The sequence below is a fragment of the Chelonia mydas genome, chromosome 3, assembly GCF_015237465.2.
Source record: "Chelonia mydas isolate rCheMyd1 chromosome 3, rCheMyd1.pri.v2, whole genome shotgun sequence".
NCBI lineage: Eukaryota > Metazoa > Chordata > Testudines > Cheloniidae > Chelonia > Chelonia mydas.
Window position 1 is genome coordinate 106,915,513 of NC_057851.1, and position 11,571 is coordinate 106,927,083.

The window sequence follows — 11,571 nt, forward strand, 5'->3', positions numbered from 1 at the left end:
GAAGCAGTTTTAATCTGACCACAGTGTGGTTTTTTTTTTTTTTTTTTTTTTGGATTTGGTTAGGTGCTAGAAATTATCAGACTCACAATACATTGGGAATTAGAGATAAAGGTATTTGAGGAACTTTTTGTAAAGAAGCATCTTTCGTTTGAAACTCAGAAATTTAATTGATACTTATTACTTTTACAATGGTCTGTTAATTGTAATTCATGTTAGATTAATAATTTTACTTATTAGTCCAATAAATGTAATTGGAGAAAGTTGCTACTTCTCCATCAAATTCTTCCTTGCATTTTCCTAATACAATTCTGTTGATGTCTAAGGGGTTGCATGGGATTTTATTCATGGCAGAATTTGGCATTTTATTATTGCTGGGGCTTTCCAACCTAAACTGCATACGTACAGCAAATCTTTGCAATTGCCTTTAATAAGACCTGCTCAGATGCACCTCTGGCAATATGAGCTTTTTGATCAGTGACAGTTAAAGCATAACTTCCCTGTCAGCCATTAACACATTAAGCGTTAGTAATATTTTTACTAGTGAGCCCACACTACTACTACTAATAATTCAGACTACATGTATGATTGGTGTTAGTGCTACAATGTTCTAGGAACTCTTTGTGGCAGCATCAGTCTTGCTGAATGTCTGAGAGAATAACAAGAAACTAAGACTGAGTAGCAGCAATGGAACGTGCAGAGAAAATACCGAATTGTTTGATTCAGAGTTAAACATGTGAGTTATTCTGCAGTTGTAATCTACCACAGCTGTAGCACACAGAAACAAACGTGGTATTCAAAGGAGGTAATACGACTACTTCACAACAACAGCCTCTTGTGCATATTACCATTCTAGTCCCACAGTCTGCGAAATTGGTTTTAATGCTGAATACATAGACGCTTCCTGTCTCAGTACCATGGCATTCTGGGTCATTGAGGTGTAAATCAGAGATCTGGAATGAAATGATCATTTTTTGTACAATTTATCACACTTTTAGCACCAGTTTATTTAATCACTACCTAATCTATACAACATTCTGAGTCTTAAGACATAATGTTTCACCATCAAATAGTAAAACAAAGAGGAGACTATTAATCTTAACTACACAGAGTTAAAAAAACACACACACCCCCGCCAACCAGATGACCAGACTCTTTAGAAAAAAGAGCCTGATTCTGCTCTCACACCAACGTAGGTGAGATCAAAATCAGGGTCTAAAATACTATGGGCCAAATTATGGCTCTGAGGACCAGTGGAGCACAAGACTTTCAGCATGTTACAGGGTGACTGTGGAATGCTTTCAGGGTGCTGGGGGACAGAGAGCTGAGCAGCAGCAGCAGTTGTTATATCTGTTCTACAGATGGGGCAAGTGTTCCCTCAGTAATGCTCTGCTGGCCCAGGGCCCTGATCCAGCATTGCTCTAACGACCCAGGGCCATGACCACAATCTCTCTGGGGCATACAGCACTGCAGGAAGTCAGGCAGAGGCATTGTAGCTGTTTCTCACAATGTCGTACTAGAGAGCTGGGGAGGATCAGTTTCTCGTGTTTTCTCCCCTCTAATCTTCCACCCCTGCCCAGGGCAGGCATAACAAAACCCTGTGAGTTTGATTTAGATGACTCCAATGTAAACTTTGCTCCTTTTTTGTTATGGCTTGTGCTGCCAGCATGCCTGACTTTTCATGCCAATTTATGTGTTGTCAGCTGAAGGCAGGCGAGTAAGTCTCTCAGTTCTCATAGCAGTTCCAGGAAAATGGTGGCAAAAATACGGCAAGACATTACTATACATATCATCTTTTCACACCTCTCTGCCTGCCCCACTCCAGTCACTAAGTAGACCAATCCATCAACAAGCAATAAAAAGCAACAAACGTGAACATAGTTCTCGTAATGACTCAGCAAATTATGCAGCAAACTGAAAATATCTTAACTGCCATCAAATTTCCCTTCCAGTGTTGCTGAAACATGCAAGCATTCTGCCTGAATAATGATGGAAGAGACTCTTTAAAAGGGTAACCTGACTCTTAAGGAAATGTCTCTCTTGCGATACAGAACATAATGTTAAGTACTGGATAGTTTATGTAAAAGCTCAAGGGAACAGCTACATGACATATCCCTGTGCATAAGCTGCATGCAAAGCAGAACTTCACTCTGTTAAAAATATTGGTAGACACACAGTAGAGCCAAGTTTTCATTTCAAGCTCTCTTGTTTTTGAGTGTTTGTGACATTTGATTGTAGGGCATGCCCCCACCAAAAGTCAACAGTGAATCAGCAATAAGATCCCTGGATTGCAAACTGTTGAAACCAAGAGGGAGAAATATGCTCTCTTGATAGAGGGAACAGTCAGAAACTCCTGCCTATCCCTCCTGACATTTCAGGAATCGCAATTTGAAAAGAGAAATAATTGCTCTTTCTAGAAAGAGCCATACAGACAAACCTTCCACTTTTGTCTTCACTGGAGATGTGCTGTCTATACCTGCTGAGGATCTGGCTCATTATGCTTTACTCAGGCCCCTTAACAAAGTCAAATAAAACTTATTTAAAGGGGCTTAATACTTGAATGCATTTTCACAAATTTTGGTCTAATCTGCACTGTCCCTTCCATGCAGGTGTCTGCCTGGACCATAGTGTCTGCCAGGACCATGGGACTTTACAACTTAATATCTGATTGAGTCAAGGGGGAAAAGTACTAGGAGGAATAAAGGAGAAAAAACACGCATTGTTTCCTCTTGGTCACTGCTAGATTATATAGTTTATAGGGTCACATATGGTGCATGGGTGGATCGTGTTGATCTCAACAGTCGCCAGGATGATAGAATTTGGACCATCATTTGTTGTCTACCCAAATTCAGGAGCTTGCACAATATCATGATGATATGAACTACAGGTATGAATAATAGTCACTGAGATCAGGGCAAACCACACTGCATACCAGAAAAAAAGTTACCATATGTGAACACAGTATTTTTATTTATTTATTTATTTATTTTTAAAGCATCTGAGCTGTTTAACATATTAGAGTACTTACTAGGATTGGAGGGTTCTTTGTTAGAAAGAATTTACTTGGAATCTCCACCTCAATCAGGTCTTTGGTACAGATGATGGTTTCATTGATTTCTGTATAAACATTAAAGTTGCTGCATATTAAAGGGTGAGGACTTTCACCATCACATTCGATCAAACAAATTATCTACCTTGGTTTTTCTATATCACAGCAATGGGCATGAAACAAGTACGTTTTGCACAGATCTGAGTACCAAGTTGTATGCATTTAGTATTCTGATTGGCAAAAATTAATTCTTCAAGGAATTCTTTTCAATATCAGTTACTTTCTAATAGCTACATCTCCATTTTACTGCTGTCCCCACCTGCATTTAAAGTACAATAAGAAATGTCTTTGTCTCTGTAAGGAATGTTATTTCTTCCTTTTCCTGTAACTGAACACTCCTAGCTGCCTTGCTGAGCTCTGCAAGTGAACAAGACTCCAGTTTATTTGTCCAGTTGGCATTTGTTGAAGTGGGCTTTTCCTTCCAAAACTGTGGAGTATGTTGACACTGAAGCCTCATCTGGGTTGTGGTTTTGTTACTACACTCAGGCCTTCTCTACTTTTGGGAATACCTTTAATTTAACCATCAATGGCCAGCAACTGGTACAGCTGCAACTGTGCAAACCCTTATTATGGATAAAGAAAGCCACAATTTGTACCTGTTGAGATAACCGCTGTGTCTAGCAGGGGTCAGCTACATCAGCGTAAATGACTATGTTCCTTGTGCACACTAGTAGTGGCTTGTGTTGGTGATAGCTAAATAACTAGAAAAGGATCCTAGAGAGAAAGGAGGAGCCATTTGTTAGGGTGCTGGCATGAGGCCTGAGTGATTTCCCTGGCCCACCACAGACTTTCTGTGTGATCCTTGGCAAGTCAATCTGTCTGCGGCTCAGTTCCCCATCTGTAAAATGGGGACAATAGCACTTCCCTACCTCACAGGGGCATTTTAAGGCTAAGTATTTAAAGATTGTGAGGCACTCAGATACTATGGTGTTGGCGTCCGTATTAATATCCTGGGTAGTTATGGTCTCAGAGCAGGTTCACTGAAAGGCTTTTAACCCTGAGCAACTGAGCCTAGGCCAATTTATAGTTTCAATGCACAGTCAAACGAAACCTGGCAATTTCATCTGAGTTTTGTTTTAAGATTTTGGGTTCATTTACACCACTAATTGCATATGAATTGCTGTACAGACCATGATGCAGTGTAAAACTCTTTTATTGGCCAGGTTTAATCCTTATGAAAGATCTTATGATTTAGATACGTGGCTGTTATGTTTGCTTTCTAGTCTTGGAGAGTAACTATTTCCCAAAGTGCTGTTCTTCAGACATGTAGATATCATGGACAGGTACCATCTATCTCTCCACAGTGAATTGCCTAATGCAGTATGGTGGACGGAATATGAAGCTTGAAGTCATTTTAAATGAGTGAAATAAAGCTATGTAGCCTGACCCAAGTTGACTCTGCATCCAGTATGTATTTAACAAAAAGCCTACTGCTTAAAGCTGAGTAATAGATTCCATGGTTGAAATGTCTTCAATGACAATACATACAAAGAAAAAAAAATGCTATAATAAAAATCAGGGAACAAGCAGATCTGAGCAAAAATCAGAACCCCATCCCATCCCATCGGAAATTCTGATATTTTGACATTCAAATCCTGACCCCCCCAAAAATTAAAATATTAACATTTTTTGAAGAACAGAAAGTTCTGAAAAATTTCTGTTCAGAAATGTCAACAAAATATTGACATTCCTTCATCCGAACATTTTGTTCTGAGTGAGTATGACATTAAACCGCCTTTACCTCAGGTGCCATGGTGGTGCTTCATACCTTCATTCTTTTCTATGGGCTGGACTAGATCTCCCATGATGCACTGTAGACCTGTGACTTCCATGATGCACCACACAGTTCAGTCATACAAGAGAGTGTGGGTACATAACGGGAGATGTAGTCTGGCCAAATAACCAGGAGAGAATGGGGGCATGAAGCACCTGAACTACAACTCCCATGAGGCGCGGTGTCAACTTAGGCAAATACAATTTAATGTCAAACTGACTTGAAACAAAATGTTTTGATTTAAATTTAACAAACTGAAGTTTCCCTAAATGAAATTTTATTTCCATTTTCCCAATGGAGAAATTCCCAATGGAGATTTCAGCAAAATTGAAATTTTCCCTTGGAAAATTTTGATTTTGCAGAAAGTAAATTTTCCATTGAAAATGATTTTGACAGGAAATTCCTGACCAGCTCTAGGAACTATGACTAGACTATGGTTGCAACTCAGTTATCAGTTTACACAATTATGCCCAGGGAAACACAGCATTATGTGTGTGGTTTTGCATGCCATATGGTACAAGGCATAGACCAGTTGAACTTCTATTAGTTTTATTTTTAAAACTGGCCACTGTCGGAAGACAGGATACTGGGCTAGACGGACCTTTGGTCTGACCCAGTAGGGCCATTCTTATATACAAAATTCTCCTCTTTGAGCCACACTATGATTCTCTTATCCAAGCAGATTTCCTTTGTATATTCTGCATTGTTCTATGTACAGAATCAGTACAGAATATGCTTTAGAGAGCCATAGTTTTAATTAGATAGGAACATTTTGCTTTCAGTGTTAATGTAATATACATTTCCGTTTGGAAAAATCATCTCTCATTTGTAGAGACACTTACATAGTACACATTTTGTTGTGCATTCATGCCAGTCTTTGTATTATACTGGAGAATTTTTAGAAAGCAAATTATTAATACAACAGATAGTAATGTCCCAGTGAGTCAAAGCTTACTTTGGAACCTTTAATCCAGGGTTTCTGGTTGTTGTAAATCATTATGTCTCTATCATGTTAAGACCTAATTTAGCAATTCCCTCATTCACAGCTCACTGGACCAATAAGCCTCAAAGGTCATGTCAGAGTTCTTAAGGATAATTGAAATAATAAAACAACACAACTCCTTTCTTTCTGGTACTAAAAGGGAAACAACAAATCTTTTATACATGATAGCAAAAGACCTATGGCATGACAACATTTCTATTATTTTTGCTATTTCTGTAACAGAACCAATTTTTAAAAAATTATACACTAAACTTTCTGTGGGCTTGAGAAATTTTCATCCTGGACTAATTTTCAGGGACAAAAGTCCTCCTTTTCCTCTCACTCTCACACACACACACTTACTTCTTAATATATTAAATAATACATTAAAATAATAATAATGGACCAAATCCTGAAGTTCTTACTCATGAAAAATTCCTGTTGACTTAAATGGGAGTTTGCCCAGGAACTAGGCATTGGCTTACACTGAGCCTGGGTGTTTGTTCATGCTGTTTAATGCAAGACCAACGATCAATAAAAGTTACCATCATCTATGATTTGACCAGGGATAAGAACCTTGATTTATGTATAACAGACCTGTTTAAGATGAGTCTGCAGAGCTAATGTTGTTCCAGCTGGTTCTGAATAGGTACTTGGTTCAGACCCAAGAGAGTAATGAGGAGGAAGAGTAGCCTTGGGTTTTTCTACTGACTCCAAATTTGGAGCTGAGTGCTTATGAACAAATCTCAGGATGGAATTTATGTTGTAAATAATCCGTTGCACCGTGAAAGCCCTTTCTGAGTTTCTCCGGTTCATCACTGTGGTGACACTAGTACTAAAACTGACACTCCTTGGTGACATCAGTGTCCACCTTTGACAATGATTCTTCTGGGTTGAGTTCATGGCTACCATGGCCAGAGTTCTCACAGGTGATAGATGTCTTCACCCATATAGTTGGCCACACTCTGGATCTAGTGTTTGGAATGCAGATTGGAGAGGTAATAATGACAAGCTTATCGTGGACTGATAAGGTTTGAGGTTGGGCATTCTTAGCCCATCAGAGTGAGACATATTTTGATGGACTGCCCAAAGGAGACAGCCAGAACCAGAACGGTTTCAGAAGGCTCTGAGGAAGTATATTCTTACCTAATGGCTTCTTGGCACTGCTGGCAGGATGGCTATTATGAATAAGTTTATCCATGATTATTGATACAGTGGTTCTTAAACACTCTTCCCTTTCACAGCTCACTGTGGTCCAGGTGATGCAAGAAGGAAGACTGCTAAAGTGCTAGTGGCAGAAGTCCTGATCTGAGTTTACCTGATTGTGACATAAAAAGATTATGAAGTCTTACACCCTGGCTGCGTGGGTGGGAATCAGTGAAAGGTTTCTTTGCCGCTTTCAGTGCATATTTGAAGTCATAACCAGCAAGTGATAGAGAGCTTGATTAATCCAGGAGGCCTCTGTGTGGTTGCAGAATTTACTTTTTTCTCGCAATGAAGAATATTTAAGTTACTTTGTGAGTAAAAATCCGAATGGAGCTTGCTGTGTCCATGGGGTCAGAAGAGTAGGGAACACACACTCACTCAGTTTCTACCAGTGTTACTTGCTAGGATTTTGGGGATGGGTGGAGGTGGGTGGAGGACTTCAGGCCAGTATCTGTGAACTAGATGCTTGTCCCACCTGGCTGGCTAAGGCCAGCAGGGGAGATAGTGACTCAGTTGGGTGGACACTGTCAACTGACAATCTTGTTGACTATAGACTGGCATTAGTTCTCCATCTTTAGGAAAGATTATTGAGGTGGTGGTTGCAGAGCAAGTATAGAAATATTTGATGTCTTCCTATTCCCTTTCTCCTGCTCAATCTGTATTTATACTTGGGTATGGGACAAAAACTGCTGTATTTGCACTTGTTGATGATTGATTGGCTGCTCCTGGCTGTGGATGGAGACAATGAACCTAACTGCAGTTGGTGTAAGTCAGTGTCACCAGCTGAAGGTATGAACCAACAATGCCCTAGTTAGATTTGCCAGTTGCCTTTGATACAGCTGATCACACGGTGTTGTTTACAAAGATGCAGTCCTTAGTGGGAGTGGATGCCTTGAAGAGATTTAACTCCTCCTGTGGAAGTATGCAGAGGATGATTATGGGCAATTATTCATCCATCTCAGTAGCTCTCTCATGTGGGGCATTATAGCCATAATTCCCAACATTTGCCATGCCAGGACACTCCCCCATCCCCTTTCCATTTAGCAATATGGGAAGGACAGGGCGAGTCATGACCCTCAGGGTGAAAACTCCTCTGCTAGAGAAGGAATCTACTCTCTCACTCCTCCTTCAGTGTATGTATGAAGCCACTAGGTAGGTTAGTATGGAAATACTGGTTATGGTGTTTATAGCATGCAGATGATCCCCAACTGTATAGCCTCATTATGGTCAGTCCTGCTGGTGAAGTGGAACAGTTGACCTAATGCTACTGGAGATTGTGGCTTGGATGAGGACTAGCTGCCACGAGTGGTTTCAGGTAAGACCGAGATAACTTTGCTAGGGCTGGAGCAAGCAATTAAAAAAAAAAAAATCCTCACTATCATTGTCCTTCACTGAAGTTTTGGGTACTTGTGAATCAGATGTACAAATAGACTCAAGCCTGCTGCTGGATACCCAGTTAGCAGTCATGTCAATTCTCATTTGCACTAGATAAGATGAGGGAAACATTGTATTTAGGATGTGGCCCTTGCAATTGTCTGTCCCAGCCTTTCTTACCTGTGTGTTTGAAAGGATACAGGGAGGATTATTTGCAAAGCTTGTAGAGGTGCTATACAGATACTTTCAGCTCTCATTTAGCATGCTTGGAGTTGAGTCACTCCTCTTGTACAAACTACCCATTCATGTCAGCTGCAGCTAGTTTATTACACCTCAGTACAAACATTTAATTCTGTCTGCCAGTTAAGGCTGGCACAATAAGCTACAGATATTTTTTCCATATTGCAGACAGCAAGTCTTTCGAATTTTATGAGCAGTTCTTGCTTCAGTTGAAGCTGCTCATGAGCAACCTTTTGTGCTAATTGTCTTCCAAAATGTCACAGTGGTTATTGGTTTTTAATTTACATTCTGGAACGGCTCATTAGCTGTGGGTAGTTTCCACAGGCAGCTGATATTTATGAGGGGTCTAATTTCTGTATATAGTTGCTACCAGACAGCATATCTAATTTAGAATAGCTCCTATTTCCCACAAGCTGAAGCAGGCGTGGGGAGAGGATAAGGAGATCCGAGAAGCAGTTCTCCTTTCCTCCCCCTTTTCCAATAAACCATCTCCATTTCTCAGCTAGTGTTCATTTTGGACTGAGGCCTCAGACTGCTTGCGGGAGCCTAAGTATCACACCATATATGTCCATGGTTTAGCAAAATGGAAGGCTGGGATTTTCAAAGGAGCCCATGGGCATTCGGTGCCCAACACCCATTGAAATCTCAGCTAAAGTTAAGGGGAATTAATAAAATAAATGTGAAAACAGAATTTCTCAAAACTTGACTCCCTCTTCATGTAAGGATCAAAGAAGACTGTGTGTGTCTCTCCCTGGCTGTGATATGTTTTCACAGGGGATCACTGGGAGAAGGGATGTCCTGAGCCCCCAGCAATCCTCTTGTAAAAGAAACTTGTGCATGTTCTAATACTGCACACTTTTGTAGCAACTTCTGAGGACCTGAAAGTACTCTGAGCTAAGTCTCAAAATGCCTGTAACTGGGCTCGGCACCTTCAGTTCGCCCCCTCATGTCCTACGGCCATGCTACAAACAGCCTGCCTAAATCTCTGCTCTTGGACTGTTCAACACTTTTATCCATTCCTGTTCCTTCTTTATTAAATTAACAAACATTCAAAATAAAAATTTCCAGACTATCCAAAAACAAACCAAGGTTTCTCTTCCTCCTCCAAGGCCTTCCTGCCCAGGGCCTTTCCTGCTTCAGCAGACTACTCCCAGCCTCTACCTGGCTGCAGTTTCAGTCCAAACTTCCAGGACTCTTCACTAGAGCCTGTTCATGGCTAGCAATCTGTAATTTCTGAGCATTCCCTGCTTCTTTGCAGCCCTTTTGTTTTCATTTCCTATTGTATGAAAACAGAGGCGTGGTTTGCTGCAAACCAAGGGCATAGCATTTTCGGGGGATATTCCATGGGCCTTTGCTTCACTGCTGAGTGCATGCATCCTGGGATAGTTTTTGTTGTGAATTGTGAGAAGCCAGGTAGGTTCAATTAAAAAAGTTTCCACCACATGCTTCCTTTCCAGGCAACCTCGTACTATTTTCAGTCGCGCTGTCCTCCAGCATGGACCCAGCAATTCTTCACACCACAGTGGTGATAAGTGCAAGTATGCACAGGCTGTTTGGACTCTATTACAGCCCTCAGAGCCAGATGAATTCTGCATTGGACCTTACCCCTCACACCACTGACCAGATGATAAAGGAGCAGGACAATGTTCTTCTAGAGCAGTAGCTCCTACGGCAGCAGGAGGACACTCTGTGGTGGTGGCAACAGCAGGATGAGGAGGAAGGACAGGATGATATGGAGCTGTTGGAACAAGATTCCTGGATCACCTACACAGCATTCAGCACCATTGCTGGGCCTGGGAAACCAGTGTGGATTAGTGGGAGAGGATTATTCTGCAGAACTGGGATGACCTGCAGTGGTGAGAGAACTTCAGGATGGAGGGGGTACCTGTATTGAGATTTTTGCAGAACTGACTTTGGAGTTTCAGCAACAACCTACAACATGTAGGACCCCATACCAGGGAGAAACAGGTCACCAGAATGGTAGCGGAGTGTGTATTGAGCCGTTTGAAAGGCAGATGGTGCAGTTTTTGGAATAGTTTGGAAGCGGCAACAAAAACTTTGCAACCATTATAATTGTATGTTGTGCTTTTCACAATACTTGTGAGAGGAGGGGGAAAGCTTTACTGATGGGTGGGAGGCTGAGGTACAGAGACTTTCTTGGAGGTTCAAGCAGCCAGCAAGGCGACCCACAGAGAACACGAACATCTGTGTGAATGCAGTCAGGAATGCCCACCGTTCGTATTTTGAGTCTGATGCCCAAACATGTTAGACCATGGATTGGAAGAGGTGTTTGTTGGGATGCACACATTGCAAGCACTGGGGTATTGCGTGTAGATGATTGAAGTTTATCTTTCCCTATGTGCTTTTGTAAAACATTTCAGCTTTATTTAAAGGATTGTCTGTGTTAAATGCAATGACAACTCAAGGGATGTACTGTGAACAGTTTTATTATGAAACAACAATAAAAAACAATGATAACATTTTAATAAAGGCAATGGAAAAATAATTTATTTGTGTTTGGAAATACATTTAACAAACCAATCTTCTTAAGTAACCAACTATATACAAACCTTTTAATTACTCCCACAGTGCGAACACAATTCAAAGTGCAACAGTCACAATATTCCAAGTATAACCAAATGGGGGATGAGAAGGGAGAGTGGGAAAGGGAGTTAAAGGCAAGTATAGCCCTTGCCTCTAATTTCTCTTATCCACATGGGTTCTGGGCTTGAGCACCACAGTTCAAAATTCTCAGACAGATCACAGGGCTCAAAAGGGCTGGACTCCCAGGTGCAAATGTTCTCGTGGCCAGAGGTTGAATATGGGAGATGAATGAATGCTCCGTCTAAGAACACTGTAGCTGGAATGCAGATGTTAGGAGTTGCTGCT

At 41.0% G+C, this 11,571-nt stretch overlaps 1 long non-coding RNA gene across 1 annotated transcript in view; it reads left to right on the forward strand.

Moving 5' to 3' along the window:
- The window catches only part of LOC122465074, a 32,217-nt gene extending 21,048 nt beyond the window's left edge, over positions 1-11,169 (forward strand). The window contains exons 2-3 of the long non-coding RNA XR_006289640.1: positions 7,107-8,383; positions 10,140-11,169. This is a non-coding gene — a long non-coding RNA (uncharacterized LOC122465074). The remainder of the gene's footprint in view (positions 1-7,106; positions 8,384-10,139) is intronic.
- The last annotated feature ends 402 nt before the right edge of the window (positions 11,170-11,571 follow it).